Source organism: Macaca nemestrina, chromosome 8 (genome assembly GCF_043159975.1).
Source record: "Macaca nemestrina isolate mMacNem1 chromosome 8, mMacNem.hap1, whole genome shotgun sequence".
NCBI lineage: Eukaryota > Metazoa > Chordata > Mammalia > Primates > Cercopithecidae > Macaca > Macaca nemestrina.
In genome coordinates, this window is record NC_092132.1 from 23,158,696 (window position 1) to 23,181,075 (window position 22,380).

General features: G+C 36.0%; 1 long non-coding RNA gene across 1 annotated transcript in view; it reads left to right on the forward strand.

Moving 5' to 3' along the window:
• LOC105468508 (uncharacterized) overlaps positions 1–6,092 on the forward strand; it is a 72,975-nt gene extending 66,883 nt beyond the window's left edge. Inside the window, exon 4 of the long non-coding RNA XR_979502.3 lies at positions 6,000–6,092. This is a non-coding gene — a long non-coding RNA (uncharacterized lncRNA). The remainder of the gene's footprint in view (positions 1–5,999) is intronic.
• Positions 6,093–22,380: the final 16,288 nt, after the last annotated feature.

Here is a 22,380-nt window from a genome sequence, read left to right on the forward strand (position 1 = left end):
TTTGTGTGAATGTGTTTCTAAAAATAAGTTATTAATACAAATATTATGTGACAATTGGTAAGACAGATACATCTGTGGGAAATTTACCTAGAGCTCATAAATAGGTAACTTTTTTTTTCTTTTTGAGATGGAGTCTCGCTCTGTCGCTCAGGCTGGAGTGCAGTGGCGCGATCTCAGCTCACTGCAAGCTCCGCCTGCCAGGTACACACCATTCTCCTTCCTCAGCCTCCCGAGTAGCTGGGACTACAGGCTCCTGCCACCACGCCCAGCTATTTTTTTTTGTATTTTTAGGAGAGATGGGGTTTCACCATGTTAGACAGGAAGGTCTTGATATACTGACCTTGTGATCCACCCGCCTTGGCCTCCCAAAGTACTGGGATTACAGGCATAAGCCACTGCACCCAGCCATAAATAGGTAACTTTTAAAACTATTCATAAATAGGTAACTTGCTTACTTTTCCCAACATTCCATTCAAAAAGGCTGAAATTTACACTGAAGCCTTCCAACATGAAGTCCATCTCTTCCCAAGGTAGGTTATTGGCAATATTAGCTTTTAAAATTACTATTATTTAATAGACCATATTCCCTTTAAAGAAGAGGGACAATTATTTTGTTGTTCCACAAACAGAAGGCTCTATATATAATTATTTAGTAAATCAACTAAATTTTTTTTTAAATAATGGTAAAACATAAGGCAGTCATGGCAGATTTTCTTTTAGATTTGTGTAAGTTTTAACATTAATTTAACTCACCACATTATGAACACATAGGCAGGCTTTGGGCTCAGTTTCCTTGTAGAAGACACACTTTCCCTCAGAAAAGGTCCCTTATACTTACAGATTAATGAACTTGCGTGTGTGTCTATGTTCATGAGGAACTGGACTATAGTTTCCTTATATCTTTTTCTGGTTTTGTACAATGAATTAGGAAGTGTTCTTTCCTCCTCTATTTGCTGAAAAAGAAGTTGAGTAGAATTTGGTACTAGTTCTTATTTAGGTGTTTTGTACGGTTACTACACTCTTAGAAACTGTCCCTCCATGCTTCCTGCATTAAGATGATAAAGAAACCTATTTCTTACAAAAGATTGTGAGCCACCTCCAGAATCTGCCTTCACTTTCCCGTCTTGCCACTACACCAGAAACTAAGACTGTCACAACATAATTTGTCTAGGAAAATGATGGGTCTACCAAAGCACCAAAAGGCACACATCCAAAGAATCTTCAGGATCTATCTGTACCATACAGTTGGACCTTGGAGAGTACAGATGGGCCTGGGCTTCAAGGGTTCAGGATCCAGCGGAGCAGAACATAAAACTTAATATGGAAGTTTCTTGATATGAGAACAATAAGATTTAATTCTTGGCAAAAGTCCTTTGAGATGGGAGTTTCACATTGTTAGGAGGGCTCTTAAAAGTTTGGAGACAATGCACAGCTCACAGTGTATCAGGTAGAAATGTCAGAATGGCCATGACAGATGATGGAATAAATAAATAAGTACTGAGCAGAAGTGCTCAGCATCATGTCTAGGCCACATTACAATTATCTTTGCACTTGGGCCGTCAATCTGGCAGACGCTACAGTATTGAATACATCTGTAGCAGTAAAAAGCACCCTAATAAGAAAATCACAGTGTAAACGCCTATTTTTCTTGGGCAAAGCTGTGCCATCTGTAGACAAAGATAAAGCTTTTTTGAAAAATATCCTCCAGGATGTTAAGGTCCCCTGACATTAACATTAATGCCTGAGCAATTACTAGAACTGTCCATCAAAAGCTGGGTTCTGTCAGACCCAACGTATACAAAATATACATCCAGAAACCAAGGTGTGAAAGCAAGAACAGTCCCATTTATCATCATTCCAATGACTTACATAGGAAATCTGTGCTTCTCATTTTCACATATGGCTCTTTCAGTTTAAAGGCCCTGGTTCCCAAAGGAGGAATGCTTCTACTAGGCAACACAACAAAACTCCTATTTAAATTTATTATTTCTGCCTGGGTCCTCCAGGCTCCTCATCCTAAGAGAATAGAGCCCAAGAAGAGAAGTCACCATATTAGCAAGGATAACTGACCATAATCTGGAAGCTGCTCACACAAAAAGGGAACAGAAGGGATATGTTTGACACAGTGGTAATCCATTTCAGCGTCTCTTGTTGCACTCTTGGCCAGTTTTTATGGCAAATTAATGAACGTAGTAATTACAGTCTGAGAATGGCATTGTGACCAGAGGCTCATACACCTCAAGGATGAGCATCTGTGTCACACCACAAGTAAGCCACCTAGACCTGTAAATATACTAACCAAGGGGGAGATGAATCTGAAATTGATAAAAAAGGAAGGAGATAATGAGCATCATGAGGCCAGCTTCAGCAGGATAATGAATTTTAAGTAGAAAAAAAGAACTCCAGTTTGCCCTACTAACTTCATTTTATTTATTTTTCCCCATCAAGATGCCCACCAGAATCCTGTAGGAGCTGCTCCAGAAGTCACTCAAAGCAGTCGATCTGGATGGCCCAAGGGGGTAGACTAGAATGAACCCTGTGCTTCATTTCCCAGATTCAGCCTGCAAGATTAAAGGATCCATTCCCCCAGTTGCTGGGAGTACAGCTGAATGATAGCCCTCATATGCTAGCTCTCTCTGAAAGTTGCCCTGGCTTAAAAAGAGCTACCTTATAAAGATCGCGTGCACTTACCCGGGCAGCCTGTATCTCATGATGGCTTGATGTAGGGATGTAAAATACCACTCCAGACCCCATCTCAGGAGGATTAACAATAGCAATTCCATCCTCACAGTTCTCTCTGGGTTTGGCTGAGGCCTTCAGAGTGACTGTACCATTGCCCAACTTCCCTCTCAGCCCAGATATGCCTCCCTTCCCCTAGTTTAATCCCAAACGGACTCTCTAATAAGCTTCCTGCATGCTAATGTCCTTCTCAGAGTCTGCTTCCTCAGGAACAAAATCTTCCATATTAGCTAATTCTAAATCAATCACTCAATCGATCAATGTTCAAATGTTATTTTAAAAACATATCAAAATCCCCATCCTACTGGGAAATGCCAGCTTTGAAATAACCATGTCAAAAGATCCCCTATTTCAAAAAATCTCCATAAAAATGTTACAGATTTTTCTTTATGGAACTACTTCAAAGACTCCTCTTGTTTTCATCTTTTAAAATCAATTGTTGATCTCTACATAAAACAGAAAAAGAAGGGTAGAAAATGAAATTAAAATTTATTAAAATGAATTGCTAACTGTGCTCTAGGTGATATATTATCACATTTAATTTTCCTCACAGGTGCACTAGGTAGACACTCAACCCATATATTTCTTCCTTCTTTATGTAGGTGTCTCTCAGAAGTGGCTATACTGTGAAGTGAAAGAAGCTTAATCTTCAGATCTGTAAATTATATGTGCTCTTTCCAAGATCCTTCAAGGGACTAATAGCACTGTGTGTGGCTGACTGTACACATACATTTTACAAAAGCATAGTTTTTAAAAATTAATTTCCTAAAAGAGAGACTTACAAATTAAATAAGCTTCAGACTTCACAAAACCTGGATCTGCCTCTGGTACTGTTTGTTGCTTTGGGTTTCCTCGCATTGGCCCTACGTTCAGTCCAAATTGGGCATGGGCTTTAGTGAGAGCCAGCGTTAATTTTACTCCATTTATTTTTCCTGTAATTCGATCAAAGTCTTGAGTGAAAGCTGAGTTTCTTTCATTGGGTTTGGATAGCTGTTCCTCTAAGACTTTCATTATTTCTCAGAACAGAAATACTGGGCCTTCTTGTTATCAGCATTTCCAGGTTTTCAGCCTCAACATTTTCTAGCCTCATCACCATGCTGGAAGCAGGTTTGATAGAATGTAGAAAAAATTGGCCTGTACACCAAAGAAATGTTGCCAATAACTTCCCTCTGACCTCAGGGGTGTGGGAGCAAGCCTTGGAAGTGATTCTCTCTGAGTATTGGTCATATTCACATGAGAAACCATAGCTTTAAGGCAAATTTTTCTTCCAATGCTGTTTGCTCTTGGAAGCTTTACTTTCTGGTCCAACGATTTCCCCTGTTCCTTGCCACTGGGATATGCAGTCATTTATACTTAAAAGTACAGCTTTGATTGTAATGGTAATATAATAAAAGCTGTTTTGAAGTCTCTAATTTACATAGATTTTTATGTTACCAAAATTTTTAAAAATAGTAATTCACATTGCATTCTTTTAAAGCAGTTATACATTTGGAACAGCCTTCCTGATATGGTACAAGATATGATGATGAGCATAATGAAGACTATTGTCGAATTTGTAAGATAAAAATAACATTTTGCCTTAAAAAGAAAATTTTGGATTATGCAGGTTTTGAAACATGATGTAGAATAGCTGGACTGACATTTTCTCATCGTTTTCTAAGTGTTCATTTTCAAAGCAAATGAATATTGTTAAAAGAACTTGTTTCAACACTTATATTATTTTTTAGGGGGAGAAATTTGGGGGAACACTATGATCTGAGTTCTTAATGACAGGTCCTCCTCATCACCAGACCCCCTTCCAGTTTTCACAAGATGCTATAATCATTTCACACTGGGGTCGGGCCTATCTCTACCATTTTTACTTGCAGCTAATAGTTATAAAGCTAATCTTAGACAAAATAGATCATGGTCTCCTAATCTGGCATCCACCAACTCTTAGTCCAAGAACAGACATCAAGTTCTCAGTAAAACCGTTCAAATTAAATCTGAAACCATCTCTATCTATGCATTATTCTTAAGTGTTTGGGAAGCAGTTAATAATCTATAAAAAATAATCTATGAAAATGTTAATTCAATTCTCAAGCAATATGGAGATAACTCATTAACTCTTTCCAGAGACCATAATGCTTTGGTGTTGGTGCTGAAATTCATACATAGTTTATTGGTTCAGAGAAAAATAAGAAGTGTCATGTTCTCTCTTAATCATATTTTACTCAAAATTTTAAAATTGATTATAATCATTATTGCCCAAAGAAATGGCTAATTTCAAAGGTTATGCCCCTGTGAGGTGGGTAGAAACATGGTCTCTCAACAGGGAATACGTGTTTCAACACTACTTTATCCCTTTAATCTACTCTAAATCAGGGAGTCTTAACGTTCTGTTTTTAGACTTTAGAAGGCCTAGCGTATGTAGAAAGATGAGTGTGGCAAGGGTTAGGAAAACACAATAAGAGTGAATATCACTGGAAAAATGTAGTTCTGTCTTGAGGCTACACAGTCTTTATCACAATAACCACAGAAGAAGGCATTATTTTTGTACAGGGTCACTCTATGATCTTATCCCTATACTCCAACCCCAACAATATTTTAAGGACAAGACATCCAAAGAATTATCAAGACAAAACAAATTGCATGGAACCATGGAAAATGAATATATGTGAGACAGCAAAAACACAACACACTCTTCTTGGTCAAATTAGAGAAAAGTGGGTTCATTCGGTGGGATAAGCCTGTAGACTGAGACTAAACATTTGTAAGATATCCATTCACTCCAAGTTAATTTATAAATGTAATATAATCCTATTTAAAATTCCAGTGGGGTATTTGAGCTAAATGTTGCTGAATGGTATTCTAATTACTTTTAATTTGATAAAGGTAAAATAACATGATACAGGTAAAAGGTAAGGTAAAAGGGAAAATAACATGATACACAATTGAGATAAGGCTTCAAATGTACACTACCAGGTTTCTTTTTTTTAAGTACGCCATCTTTATGATTTACTGAGTACTGTTCACAGGTTGTATTTTTTCTATAAAGCTTCCAGTAGTTTCTCCCAAATGGAAGTAATTGTTCTTCTATTTTTTGACCTCTTGGGAAATTTATCTGTGCCTTTCTTTCTGCATGCACTTCTTCCTATCAGGGTGATATTTCTGTGCATTTTACTTTCCAACTCTACTAAAAAGTCTATAATGTCAGTGTGTCTATCTGGCTGAGAGAGATTCTAATGAAGCTTTTATCATCTGTTCTCATCTGTTCCAAGTGCACTCCCGTCTCCTGGCATTTGTTTTTCTTGAAGATTGTCCTTCTGCAGTTTGCTTCCTGAAGTCCAGCTCTGCAAGAGACCTCCTGTTAGAACTTGTGCTTTCATCAAAAGCATAGAAGTCTTCCAAAAGCCGGTCACCACAGAATGATTTTCAGTTTACTTAAAATGTCAAAAGGCAGAGGTGTGGTTTTAGAACATTCCCCCAGCTCCCCTGCCTCGCAAAACTCTGCTCTTTCCCGTTAAAGAGCTGGGTGTTCCAAGCAGGCAGAGCTCCCCTCACCCCACCCGCTGGTCACAGTGGGATGGGCATGTGCAAATCTTGGATGTCATGCTTTGTGTCTCACAGGGAGACAAGCCCAAAAAATATCAATTTCCAGCAAGTCTCCTACTGCCATGAGGAAGCAGAGACTGGCAACTTGTTGCTTCTCCCAGATGAAGCCAGAAATGTGTGTAGAGTGAGATGTCCCAGGGGGTGCTTAGTGGGCTGGTGTGCACTCGGTGTGGTGAGGAACAACATGTGCCCAGGCCTTGGTGACGACTTCCTTCTCCCCGTGATGTTCTCATTTCATCAACTCCATTCTTATGTGGCCTCCTGCATTTGCTGGGCGATTATGCACAAGTGAATGCATCTAGGAGCTACTGGTATAGAGAGGAAAATGATCCTAAAAGCTGCTCATTTCGCCAGGAAGGAAACTTAACTACATTTTTAAAAGTTCACATATTCAAAATTGAATGTAAAAATTAAATTTTGTGAGTTTGTTACAATTGAAATTGAAACAGAAAAGTATAATGGCAAATTAAGTTCAAATGAGTTAGTCAACTAATAGATTCATTCCTTTGTTCATTTAGTTAAGAAATATTTTTTGAGCAGACTCCATGTATAGTGTTACAGAGACCTCCTTATCTTATCTGTTGCAATATTTTGTAAGACGATGTCTTAGCCCTGGTGATGTGTAATTCATTATTATAGCTGGCTTTTTCTGTCTTATGTCAATATACAACCGATGCCACCATTTAAACTGAGAAATAAGGTTGTAAGTGAGGTTTAACATTTTCTCTGGACTTGTGAAACTTTCCGTATGTTGTTCAGTTTAACATATTTGTAGTGTGTCATTGAACTAAAAAAAAACCATACCCACATTTTCTCAATAAATATTAACATAATCTACCATGATGTCTAGGAGATCAGAACAATTTTTACATGTTACTCAGGCCAACTACTTTAAAATTGTGCTTAATATCTAAGTCTCCCTCCTCACACACACACACACAAAAATCACATTAAATACCATTATTTATACATTGATTCTGGGGACTAAAGCCAGGTTTATTTACTTCTAATCATCTTCCAATTCATGCAACATCATCCATCTATTACCTACATTACCCTGGATTCTTCACTAAGTGGTACAAGAGTTCCCTGAGGGTTTGTCATCAGTTTCATACCTTAAGTCTACAAAGAAGTATAATAATGACTATCAAATCATACCAATTGCAGCATAACTCTAAAACATATTCAATGGAAGGGAGAAATGACACCAATATCAGCAGTAATAATATTAACAACCAAATTTATCATTTTGTTTATTTTCAGACTAACACTACATTGAATACTTTATTGTAGTATTATCATATTCAATCTTCATTATAATCTCTGTATTATGCAGGCATTATTATCTCTATTTTAAAGTTAAGAAAATTGGGGATTGGAGATTTTGAGTAACTTCCCCATGGTCACACATCTAGTGTCAAAGATAAAATTTGAATCTATCTGATTATATCTAACTCTGAAGCAATAATTTTACATTGCATATTGCATTGACTTCTCTATCCAGTGAGTCTCTCTGTTAAACTCTTCAATTTCCATAAAAGGATGTCAGCACTCCCAAATGTGTATGATTAAATATAGAAATGTACCATAATTCAGAGATAAAAATTCACTAGAATATCAAACTGAGATAGGGATATAAAGTTCAGCTATTACTTAACCCTTTTTAAGAAAAGACAAAATAAAAGACTTTATTTTTTATTTATTTATTTGTTTTTGGAGACAGAGTTTTGCTTGTCGCCTAGGCTGGAGTGCAATGGTGCGATCTCGGCTCACTGCAACCTCTGCGTCCCAGGTTCAAGTGATTATCCTGCCTCAGCCTCCAGAGTAGCTGGGATTACAGGCGTGTGCCACTATACCTGGCTAATTTTTGTATTATTAGTAGAGATGGGGTTTCACCATGTTAGCCAGCCTGGTCTCAAACTCCTGACCTCAGGTGATCCACCCACCTTGGCCTCCCAAAGTGCTGTGATTACAGGTGTAAGCCACCACATCTGGCCAAAAGACTTCATTTTTTATGGAGGATCATTTGAAAAACATGCAGTCTATTCATTGTTTTATCTTTTCTACCATTTAACCATGTATTAAGCAAGAGTAGCTGAAACTGGAGACTGCAATAAACAGGTTTTGCACCCAAACACTTTGGAGAAAATCAATCATTAACTAAAATCATACATAAAGAGAGACAGTTGAGTTGACTTTTATGTTTAGGTTTGGTTTTGATTATGCTATAAACATGCTGAATTTGAAGTTAGGGTATAGTATGCATGGGAAAATTTCCAAGAGGTCTTTGAGTTATGTATTTTGAAATTAGAGTAAGAAGCTCAGAGTTGAGGCTTGGGATTTGATAGCTTTAACTGTCACGTCCATACAAATCCTATCAAGGTAGAGCTTTCAGGAAAATGAGAGAACAAAAAGCTAAATAATATATAATACCTCCAAAACTCCTTTGCCTGAGATTGGAAAGGAAGTAGTGAAATGTAAGACTCCTTTCTGCTGCAGTTTCTGTTGACAAGCAATAGCATGAAATATGAGTGTTTAGAAACAGCTTAGTCATCAGATTTGGTTTTCTCATGGCTAGGCCACAGGTGGGAATGGATACGAATGGTATTTGTAGTGGTGAAAAGTTGCAAGGGCAGAAGCCACATCCTGACCTCTGAGTCATATCATTGAGGAAGTGCTTTGGATTCAATAGTAAGACAATGTCCTTCCTGACCTCCACTCCTCCAACCCTTCAGATACTTTTGTAAGAAACTAATTCCCAGTATTCAATCCCATTCTTCTTGAATTATGTAGAGTGATTTCTGTTTATGCACTGGACTTTTACTGACATTTTAGGACCACGTTTTAAAAATGTGAATTTAAGAAAATAAAAGTTAACAAATTTCCACTGGTTCTAAAAATTATGAGTTACCTAAGTTTTATTGATAATATAGCTTTGGTAGAATGTGAGAATGCATGTAATAATGATGGTGGTAATCAGCATCTACTGCCGAAAAGCACTCTTTTACTATTTATTTTATTTTACTTTTTTGAGACAGGATCTCACTCCACCACCCAGGCTGAGTACAGTGGTGCTATCATGGCCCAATGCAGCCTCAACCTCCCAGGCTCAAGGGATCCTCCTGCCTCAGCCTCCCAAGTAGCCGAGACTACAGGCATGTACCACTATGCCTGGCTAATTTTGGATTTTTGGCAGAGCTGGGGTCTCACTGTGTTGCCCAGGCTGGTTTTGAACTCCTGGACACAAGTGATCCTCCTACTTTGGCCTCCCAAAGCGCTGGAAGTGCACGATATATATTATATTCCTGTTTCACAGGTGGAAAAACTGAACATTAATGATTCAGTGCCTGATTTCACACAGGTATGAAGAGCTGAGGTTATAATGGAAAATCCAGCAATCTGGCACCAGAATTTGTGTTTTTAAACACTATGCTATCCTGCCTCCAAGTTCCTTTACACAGCATGTAAAAGAATAAAATAAATCATGAGAAAGCAAAAGATGAGAATAAACACAAGAGTTTGTATAATGACAGTAAAAGAAATAGAAACTTAAGCCAAAGTTAAAGGAGATGTAGAATAGTAACTTTTTAAAAATTTAATTGTTACTGGCCTGGTGTGGTGGCTCATGCCTGTAATCCCAAGATTTTGGGAGGTGGGAGCGGGTGTATCATGAAGTCAAGAGATCGAGACCATTCTGGCCAACATGGTGAAACACTGTCTCTACTAAAACTACAAAAATTAGCTGGGTGTGGTGGCACACGCCTATAATCCCAGCTACTGGGGAGGCTGAGGCAGGAGAACCACTTGAACCCAGAAGGCAGAGGTTGCGGTAAGCCAAAATTGCACCATTGTACTCCAGCCTGGTGACAAAGCGAGACTGTGTCTCCAAAAATATATATATACAAATATATAAATATATATATACAAATATATAAATATATTTATAAATATATATTATACATAAAAATTATATATTATATAAATATTTATATATGTATATATTTAGTAAATATATACACATATATTTATATATTTATATTTTTATATTATATGTATATATTTATATATTTATATATTTATATTTAATTTATATTTTATTTTATATTTATTAATTTATTATATATTTTGTATTTTATTTATATATATTTATATATTTATTTATTTATATATTTTTAAATATATATTTATATATAGTTATATAGAAATCATATATTTATATATATAAATATGTAAATATTTTTATTTATATATATTTACATATAAATGTTTTTATTTATATATTTATATATGTTTTTATTTATATATAAATTTATAGTTATATATAAATATATATTTATATTTATATAAATATAAATTGTCAGTCATTTATATTTATATACAAATTTTTATTTATATATAAATATTTATATTTATATATAAATTTATAGTTATATATATTTATATTTATATATAAATTTATAGTTATATATATTTATATTTATATATAAATTTATAGTTATATATATTTATATTTATATATAAATTTATAGTTATATATATTTATATTTATATATAAATTTATAGTGTTATATATATTTATATTTATATATAAATTTATAGTTATTTATATTTATATATAAATTTATAGTTATTTATATTTATATATAAATTTATAGTTATATATATTTATATTTATATATAAATTTATAGTTATATATATTTATATTTATATATAAATTTATAGTTATATATATATTTATATTTATATATAAATTTATAGTTATATATATATTTATATTTATATATAAATTTATAGTTATATATATATTTATATTTATATATAAATTTATAGTTATATATATATTTATATTTATATATAAATTTATAGTTATATATATATTTATATTTATATATAAATTTATAGTTATATATATTCACATTTATATATAAATTTATAGTTATATATAAATTTATAGTTATATATTTAGCTATATATAAATTTATAGTTACATATAAATATATATTTATATTTATATAAATATAAGTTGTCATTGTCATTTATTCAGCATATTTGAAGGTATGTGACAAGGCAGTGCAATGGGAAGGATCAAAGCAAGAGAAGAGAGAAAAACACTGGATCCATAACAGAAAAAAGGAGCAGCCTGTGGGAAGCAGGGCTTATTGTTATGGCAGAGAAATAGTAACTCCTCTCAGAGTGTATAAAAATATGAATCATATGAGTGATTACTGTGAAGACAAACATATATCAAACACTGAGGACAAAAGACAAACAATTCATACTTAATGGACTCAAGTAAGGGGCTGCTGAAACTTACCTTATTTACTCTTGTGAAAATCTAAACTATCCCAGTCACTTTCTTGCCTCAATAGGCAAAGTATAGGAAATGACAGTGATCCTTTGTTGAATGATTGTGGATATATTACAGTGACTTGTGGGAGGAAGGGTCACAGTTAAGAACTTAAATTTCTTCATATAGTTCTGCAGCCACTGAATTTAAAGCCTCAGGAAATTGAATTAAAGGTGTGCAGCAATCAGGGTAGCCCAGGAGGTTTACTTTCAAGTACATATGCCTGCTTTTTGTATTGCCATTCTTCTTTTATGGGTAAACGGATAACAGGAGAAATCACTTTCTGCCAGACATTTGCTTAATAGAAGTTTCCAAGTCAACTTTGGTTGATAAAGGTTTTAGGAGAAGTAAAATTGCAGACAACTGAAATGCTTTGCCAAGATCACCCAGACTGTGATCAGATATTCATATAGAATATCCCTATTTATTTTCAGATGCCTAAGCAAGAGAGTACTGGTAGAAAGGCAAAAAATAATAATTTTCTAAATTTCTTCATTGTGTGGTCAGTGTATGTACATATTTGCTTATTCAAGACATTGAATACCTACTATGTGCTAGGTCTGCTCTAGGCATTTGGAATGTAGTGCAGATTCTAAGCTTGTCTTGAAAAGTTACCAACACGGAGGTGGTGATGATGTCAGTAGTTACACTTAAAGGCAATGATTATGTAATGCCAGACATCAGTAATGTAAGCATTAGATTCAGCCAACATAGTTTTATAGGACTTATACATTTACCCCCTCATTTCAATTTAAATATTCCGGTCAGAAATTTTAAGCTGACATAACATTGTCTGGCAGGTAGGATTGCCTTTAAATTCATATTTCATAAGAGTACCAATAGTTGATTCAAATTATTTGCAGCGTCCTTTTGGGAAAAGTCATACTAGAGCAGAAAGAAGAGTTTGAAGGCCAGTAGAACCCAGAGCACCAACTTAAGATAACAAATCAAAGCAAACCCATGATGGTTTAAGGGGAAAATATGCATAAGAAAAGAGAAAAGACCAATGATATTCATAGGTATTGCATAGCAATATTTTATGTTGCACATGGGTTGGTATGCAGTCTTAACACAGATTCATATAGGGGGGTAAATTAATGACTGCTTAAATGTATTGATCCTCTTCCCTACCCAGAATATTTTCGAAGAATATGCCATTTATATTTCCATCAGCAAGTAATTTTTCTAGAGCAGAATTCGCTGAATGTAGTCTGAAAATCACCACCACTGGAAACATGTAGGTGTTTAAAAACAAACAAACAAAAAACTGCTTTTGTTTTGTTTTTTGAGATAGAGTCTTGCTCTGTCACCCTGGCTGGAGTGCAGTGGCACCATCTCGGCTCACTGCAACCTCCACCTCCCGGGATCAAGCAATTCTCCTGCCTCAGCCTCCCAAGTAGCTGGGATTACAGGCGCATGCCACTATGCCTGGCTAATTTTTGTATTGTTTTTAGTACAGACGGGGTTTCACCATGTTGGTCAGGCTGGTCTCCAACTCCTGACCTTGTGATCTGCCCAGTTCGGCCTCCCAAAGTGCTGGGATTACAGGCATGAGCCACTGCGCCTGGCCTGAGAAACTTCATTTTAACCAGAAAATTTGAAGAATCGTTGGAATTTTTAACTTAGACATACAAAATATATGATCTTCAAGAAAGGTTTTATAAAACCTCATGCAAATTTTGTTTGTGAATATTTCTAACTTTTTAGAAAAAAAGAATTATACATTCCTTAAGTCTTATCTTTTTAAAATTAATAATATTTTTAATGGACAAATCATAATTGTATACATTTATAGGGTACAATGTGATGTCTTGATATATGTATACATTGTGGGATGATTAAATCAAGCTAGTTAACATATCTGTCACCTAGCTTACCTATCATATTTTATGATGAGATATTTAGATTTTATTCTCTTATTTTAAAACATATACATTCACTGTAGTCATCCTGCTGTGTAATTGATCTCACAAGTCCTCTGGTCTGTCTGAAACTTTGTACACTTTGAGCAACAATTCCCATTTCTTCTCTCCTACATCCTCTGGTACCATCATTCTACTCTCTGCTTCTATGCATTTTAACTTTTTTAGATTTTACATGGCATTGAAATCATATGATATTTGTCTTTCTTTGCCTGACTTATTTCACTTAGCATATTTCACTTAACATGAATCTCAAGTTCATCCAGGTTGTTGCAAGTAACAGGCTTTCTTCTCATTTTAAGGCTGAATAGTTTTCCATTATGTATATGCTACGTTTTCTTTATCCATTCATTTGTTGACTGACATATAGGTTACTTCCTTATCTTAGCTAGTGTGCGTAATGCTACAATGAATATAGGAGCCCAGGTGTTCTTTTGACATACTGATTTTAATTCCTTTGGATATGCATAACAAGTAAGATTGCTGGATCATTTGATAGTTGTAGTCTTAGTTTTTGGAGGAAATTCTATAATTTTTTTTCCATAAGAGCTGTACTCATTTACATTCCTACCAACAACGTACGTGAGTTCTTTTTTCTCTGCATCCTCTCCAACACTTGTTATTTTCCATCTTTTTGATCAAAGCTATTCTAACAGGTGTGAGGTGATATCTCACTGTGGTTTTAATCTGCATTTTCCTTATGATTAAACATGTGAAGTATATTTTAGTGTACCTGTTGGTCTTCTTTTGAGAAATGTCTGTTCAGGTTTCTTCTAACTGTTCTCTGGCACCAAAAGATTAATTAATTGAAAACAAATGTAAGCCTTTGACCTTAAGTTCACAGTTTTCCTAACAATCTACTTCTGTTATTTCTTGTTCACTTTAATTTATTGTCAAAATAATCTGATTTAATCTAAGGAGTTGAGAAGGCTTTTTTAAAAAAGTGACTATAGACCTAAAAAAGTCATCATTGTCTTAAGATTTAAAAAAACAATTCAGGCCAGGTGTGGTGGCTTATGCCTGTAATCCCCGCACTTTGGGAGGCTGAGGTGGGTGGATCACCTGAGGTCAGGAGTTCAAGACTAGCCTGGCCAATGTGGCGAAACCCCATCTCTACTGAAAATATAAAAATTAGCTGGTTGTGGTGGCACACACCTGTAATCCCAGCTACTCTAGAGGCTGAGGCAGGAGAATGACTTGAACTTGGGAGGTGGAGGTTGCAGCGAGCCAAGATTGTGACACTGCACTCCAGCCTGGGGACAGAGTGAGACTCCATCTCAAAACAACAACAACAACCCAACAACAACAAAAACAATTCAGGGTCACCTTAGGTAACTAGGAGAAGGCCTACCCAAGTAGGGGAAGTATTATGTTCTTTATGTGGAAAGAAATGCAGCTCATCTCTTTTGAAAAAATAGGCCGGGCATGGTGGCTCACACTTGTAATCCCAGCACTTTGGGAGGCTGAGATGTGCGGATCACAAGGTCAGGAGTTCGAGACCAGTCTGGCCAACAAAGTGAAACCCCATCTCTACTAAAAATACAAAAAATTATCCAGGTGTGGTGGTGTGCACCTGTAATCCCAGCTACTGGGGAAGCTGAGGCAGGGGAATCACGTGAACCCAGAAGGCAGAGGATGTAGTGAGCCAAGATCGCGCCATTGCACTCCAGCCTGTGTGACAGTACAAGACTCCATCTCAAAAAAAAAAAAAAAAAAAAAAAAAACAGAAAGAAAAAGAAAAGAAAAAATAAAAGACCAGAGAAGCTGAAACGCCTTGAAAAATAAAAGACCAGAGAAGCTGAAACACCTCAAGGCAGGGGAACAGTGGCATCAGGCGAATCTGGAAATGGAGGCCGTACCAGACAATTTGCCACTTCTGAAGAATGTTAAGGTTTCCTCTGAGAAGCCACTTAAGTATTTTTGGCAGAGCTATATATGTAAGTGTAAAGGCGGTGTGATGAGGAGAGCTTTTAAGGTTGAATGTATCTAATTTTCATTTAAATAAAACCCCCAAACTGTTGCCATACTATTTAACATTTTAGAGGAAGGCAAGTGTGAATATATGAGGAACAATCCGAAGGTGATTTCGGTGTTTCATCCAAGATGTGATTGTAACTTGAATTAGGAGATTTATGAATGGGTGATGAATAACAGTAAGAAATAGAAGGACACTAGAAATCTTTAGGTGCTGTAGGATCACCCACAGAGATTGAGAGAGAAAAGTGCTAATTTTGATGGCTGGCTTTTTGGCTTGTGCAACTAAAGTGAAGAGAGTGCCTTTATAAAACACAAGGAACTCTGAAAAAGAGAGTTCTGTGATATGGAAAGCAGAATGAAGTATTTGGTCCTGGATACACTGAGTTTTAATTTCTTTTGAGAAAATAAAATATACACATCTAGTAAACAGAGTAAAAGGACATCAGAACTGAAGGTACACAATTTGGAAACTATGTGGGCCTCTAATTTTGTCTTAATCATACCTCATTATTTGCACCAACCCCAAAGTGTCCAGTCATTTCCCTCCCCAAAACTGCTAGAGCCCTTACATTACTTTCTATCCAGTGTGCTAAATAAAAATCTATATTCTTCCAAAGTCATCTGGTGAGGCACCATTTCTTTTTAGGTTTTCCAGTTTAATCTCAGTCTCAGAGCACCATCAAATTTCCTGTGAAATCCAATAATCAACAGTTCCAGAATCCATACTACCAATTTGTGTGTGTGTGTGTGTAAATAATTTTCTCCTCGCTCTATTAGATATTATTTTCTGCCTCTACAGTGAGATTTTAAAACCTCTAATAAAAAAAAAAACCTGCATCTTTTCCTTCTACAGCATCTGTCATAAAACTGGTTTCAAAGCAGATGCCTGAGACAGTGATTCTAGTTTTATGTCACTAGCACAGCAGGTATTGACTATGCAGATATTGAGAAATACTCAATATAAAATATAGTCAGTATGTAAAATGTGATCAGAATCAGAAGGAAATAGTAAATGTTGAACCAGATTTAGGAAGACACAGTATAAACAGTGGACCATAAATGGCTACAGTCCATAGCAAATAAAGTAAGTAGGGATGTGCTTTGGATGAATCAAGTGAATTCAATATGATGGAGCAGAGACTATATGGTCAAATCAGCCTAGCTTTAAACTGGGCTCCTATTCCCTATCATCTGCATTATCTTGGGTTTGTAAGTCAACTTTATGGGTCTATTGGGAGCAGCAGTTCTTCCTGGCCCCTGGATGCACTTGTAAGTCCTTGCTGAGTATTCCAAACTGCAAAGCCTAACTGTCCTCTGACCTTAAATTGTTGTTTTTATCTAGCTGTGTGGGCTATTCTGAAAAGTAGGTGAAAAACCCCAACCCATTGCCACACTATTTAACATTTTAGAGGAAGGCAGCTGTGAATATATGAGGAACAATCAGAAGGTGATTTCAGTGTTCCATGCAAGATATGATTGTAACTTGAATTAGGAGATTTACGAATGGGTGATGAGTAAGAGTAAGAAACAGAAAGACACTAGAAATCTTTAGGTGCTGTAGGATCACACACAGAGACTGAGAGACAAAAGTGCCAATTTTTCTTTTATCTAGTTGTGTGGGCTCCTAGTACTGTATTATTACTGTATTACTACTTGCTCCCATCATCTATAAAATGGATATGATAATTCTACCTTATAGTATTGTAATAATGACACAGTGCCTAACATTTTGGTAGTCTTTACAGAAATTCTGGTTCTAAGAAATGCAACTTTCCCACATAATTATAGCAGAGGTGTCCTTCCATGAAGTTCAAACATAACCAGCTGGGAGAGTCCAGGCATTTATTTGCTTTTACTTCAAAAAAGATTGGCAGTAGAATGCTGAGCACTGGAGCCTATGAAGCAGAGAAAGGAAGAATGAGTTTGGAAAATGCTGTTTTTAAAAGGAAAGGCTTTTTACAAAGGCAGAGGCTTTGAGTGACTCATTTTATAATTGTTCACACATTACATCACTGTTGGGTGCTGTGTGCATGCTGGGCTTTAGTGATGTTAGTTAAAGATGGCTTCAGAGAATAGATGAGCATTTATCCCTGATGAATGACATTTAGCCTAATTTACAGAAATAATCAAGTGAGAGCATGGGTTTCATTTCCAGGGTCAAAGAAAGAAGTTTACCTGGCTAAGGCATGACACCGCTGCCTTTTCAGATTCCAGTGCAGTCCTCTGACCATATTGGGAACGATACGTAAAATAATAAGAGTTTCAGGGAATAAGAATGGGGGTGAGAGGAATCACTGAGGACTCCCAAGGACAAAGCAGTTGGAACAACGTAATCACAAGTTACCAAACACCACCTTGAAACCTTTGTCTACCTGATTGCCAAACTTTCTTTTTGTAATCGTTGACTTCACAAATGCCTAAGCATTTATATACTGTGCCCTTAGTCATTTTTAGTTCTTATAAGAATACAATTCACTTCAACAAGATCTCCTAAGATTTATGTTTTCTAAAAGCCCTCACTTATAATTTCCCTCCCCAATTCATTTGCTTTAATTTCAGAGCTTAAAACACATGTGTTTTCCAGGTGGCTTACATATTTCCTTAATTTGGAAACTTTATTTTTCCTTCTACTTGAACACTCAATGAGTTGTACTCTATTTCTCATTATTATTAAAATCCCCTGAAATATCATATCCCATCCTTTATTCTCAAAGATGATTGTGCCTGTGGGCAATTAGTAAGAAAAACATGTGTCCTATAACTGTTTTTCAAAAAAAAAAAAGTGAAGCAATTCTATAGAGCTCTCTACACTTTCTTATCTAGAGATTTGCACTCAGTAGGACTTTCTAGGCAAGGTAGGGAGACTGTCCTATTTTTAAAAGATAATCAGCTTTTTGAAGAATCATTATAAAATTTAACCTAGTCATAACTTGAAGATTCCAAGATAAAATTAATCCATTTATTCAACAATGATTTATACAATGACTTCTATATTCATAGCTCTATTCAAAGCATTGATTATAAAATTAATTATACAACCTGTTCTCAAAAAAATGTGACACAGTAGAAGAGATAATCATCAAAACATACAATTATATTACTATGTGGTAAGAGTAATGATAGTGGGATATACAAGTTATCGATAGATATTAAGAATAGAAGAATATAGAACTGAGAATTAAGAGAGTTATTAAGAAAAATTTCACCAAGATTAAAAATGCATAACTTGAGTTATAAAGCATGAAAAATAATTAGCTGAGAGGAAGAGTCCCTTCCAAACAGAGATGAACAAGTACCTATGTCAAAAAGCACTGGTAATGGTGTGGAGGTGGGACTGGACACAGAGTGAGTGAGGAACAGTTGCATGCTACAAGAGTGAGCTATAAACCTGAAGAGGTAGGCAGAGGCTGTATCTTGGAGAACCCCACGAGCTACCTTAAGGGGCTTAACTTGTATATGACAGGTGATGGGAAGTCATCATGAGGTTCTGAGGAAAAATGACACATTTTGATTTGCATTTTAATTTAATTGCAGTTTATTGTGGATGATATAGCTTGGATGTTTGTCCCCTCCAAATTGCACGTTGAAATGTGATCTCTAGTGTTGGAGGTAGGCCCTAATGGGAGGGGTTTCGGTCATGGGGGTGGATCCCTCATGAATGGCTTGGTGCCCCCGCCATGGTAATGGGTGAATTCTCACTCTATTAGTTCATGCGAGAACCCACTGTTAAAAAGAGCCTGGCACCTCCTCCATTCTCTCTTGCTCCCTCTATCACCATGTGACATGCCTGCTCCCCCTTTACCTTCTGCCATGAGTAAAAGCTTCCTGAGGCCTCACCAGAAGCTGAGCAGATGCTGGTACCATGCTTGTGCAACCTGCAGAACCGTCAGCCAACTAAAACTCTTTTCCTATAAATTACCCAGTCTCAGGTTTTTTTATAGCAAAGCAAAACAGATTAGCACAGTGAGGCAGAAAATTAAAGGTAAGATGGTTGAAGGCTATCTATAAAAGAATTGATGGTAACATTTAATCTTTAATATTGATTGGTACATATACTTATAACACAAGCTTAGTATAGCTGTTCATCTCTATTTGAGATTCAATTTAAGAACATATATTACAATGGAAGAAAACAACAATTGAATTTGGGTAATCACTTAATAGCTAAGCTTCTAATTCCTTATATGTAATTTGAGGATGATACCTACCTTAATTTAGTTATGAAAGTTTAAAAAACCAATGTATGGACAGCTCCTGTTCATTGGTCACTGGACTGAATAATCAGAAGACATAGCAGAGTCAAGAGGGTAGGTGTTCTCAGAATGTAAATGTTGGATATGATAAACTAAAGTCAGTGTGGCTACAGGAGAAAATGAGAACAACACTTAGAAAAAGGAAGTTTATTACATTCATAGACCCTAGAATGGGAGTAATCACATGCCACGCAGGGCTACAGGGAAAGTGCCAGGTTTTGGTCGGAGAGCTTTAAAAGAAAAACTTCAGCTGAATTAAATTTAAAGGAGTTTAATTGAGCAATGAACGATTCAGGAATTGGGCGGCCCTAAGAATCACAGCAGAGTCACAGAGACTCCAGTGCAGCCACATGGTGGAAGAAGATTTGTAGACATAAAAAGGGAAATGATGTACAGAAATTGGAAGTGAGGTATGGAATAACTGGATTGGTTACAGCTCGGCATATGCCTTATTTGAACACAGTCTGAACACTCAGCAGTGTATGAATGGTTGAAGTACGGCCACAGGGACAGGCCAAGACTTAGCTATTGTTACAGGTGCATACTCCTAAGTTAGGTTTTCAGTCTTGTCTATCTATTAAGTTAGGTTGCAGTTCATCCACAAAAACTCAAATCTAGAAGTACGGAGTCATTCTCAGTCCATATTTAGTTTGCTTTAACAAAGCAGAAGAAAATAGCCAGGGGAAAGTCTATGCCAGAGCCTTTATTGAGTTTTCTGCAGGAAAAGCAAGGTAGGGCAGAGTAAACAGCTTAGGGCTGGCTAGTTTGAATAATTCCAGCATGGTTTGGGCTATAGGGTAGTCTAGTTGCCTGGTACCTGGCCCTGAGATGATTTAGGGCAAAGGAAATATTGCCTTGGTGTATGAGAGCCAGATAAAGAGGCAACTGGGGCTATAGGCTAGGGATTGGTTGGTTTGTATGTGAGAGATGTGCCCTTAGCCAAGTTCTTTTTATCTCTAAGAAAAGGCTAACCCTGACAGCAGCAGTCTATCTCTGGTCAGCAAGCTTTGTAAAATATCAAAACCTCATAACATACAGAAAGCAAAAGTCCCAGGATCACACCATGTCAAGGAGTGCAGCCCATCTGTTAGAATTTTGCGCATTGGAATTTCATATGAAATTTTAGAGGAATTTCATATAAAATTTTACATAGTGGACTTCCGTGTATAATTTGTGTTGAATGAAGGCTCATCTATTGAAGCAAAGAAGAAAAAAAGAAAGGGAGGAAGGGAAAAATAAAGAGGGAGAGGGTTGGAGAGAGGAAGGAAGGAAAGAAGGGAGGGAGGGAGGCAGGCAGAAGAACAAGAGCAAAATGAGCCAAAACTCTAAAATCTCTTCATTAGATTGTTCCTTCAATAGTTTAATTACATAAAATTGTATTTTTACATTTAGATTAGTTCTCATTACTCCCACGAGGTGACATTTGACAGTCTGGGGACATTTTTGATTGTCACAACTTAGGGACTACTACTAACATTTGGTGGCCAGGGATGTTGGTAAACATCCTATTATACACAGGACAGCCTCTCACAAAGAATGATCTGGCCCCAAATGTGAGTAGTGCCAAGGCTGGAAAACCTTGGTTTACATTAATATTACTTTAGAGTGGGATGGCATTTTGTAAAAACAGTTATTCATCTTTACCTACTACACCTGAGGAAATTAAGGCCAAAATAATGAATTATAAAAGCATTCATATGTATTAGAATGTTTTGCTTCTAAAACTTACATTTAGAACAAAACTTTATTTCTTGGTTTACATTGTTTTTCATAATTTGTTGAAGTCCTAGTGCCATTTGATTTTTTAATTTTCTAATCAGATTGGTCACATGTTTGGCTGCTTTTCTTGCCCTTATCTGAAAGGAGTAGGATTTAAAAAAAAAATATTAGGGAGAAATATCCAAAGTCTGCTTTCTCCATGAAACTATAGGCTTCTGAGGACCCAGCTCACCAACCGGACAACTAACAGCTTCCCCCATTATATGTGAAATTCATGGTTGTAAAGACAGAAGTGGAAAGAGTAAGATTTAAGAGGTGGACAGTTTTACTGCTCACTATAGATTGAAACAAGAGGAAGGGAAGATTACTACGGGGCAACATTGCTTTTGATTCTGTTATCATGGAAAACAGTATTTTAAGGGTAAAAAATAAAAGGGTAAGTTGTAATCTTAAAACAAATTTTGATCATGATTCAACAACTATGGCCACTTTTGGCATGTTCTGAGTCAGATGTGAAGAATAAAAAGTAGCCCTGATGAAAGCAAAGATGCCACTTTTGGGTAGCCTGCAGTAGTAATGGATACAGATAAGGAATATGATATTCTGAAAAAATTGTGTGTTAAAAACACTGCTTCGGTGGCTTGGCCGTGTAGATGTAATAATGACAATTTATTAAATAATTTTTATTCATAGAAATGTGATGAAAATATGGTTAAATGCATTTTGTAAGTTCACCCAAAGAAGTCCAATATTATACTTCTTTTTACCAGGTAACGTAAGAAGGTTAAGGTTGGTTTTCCACCTCTTCCTCTTTAATTTTCAACTTTC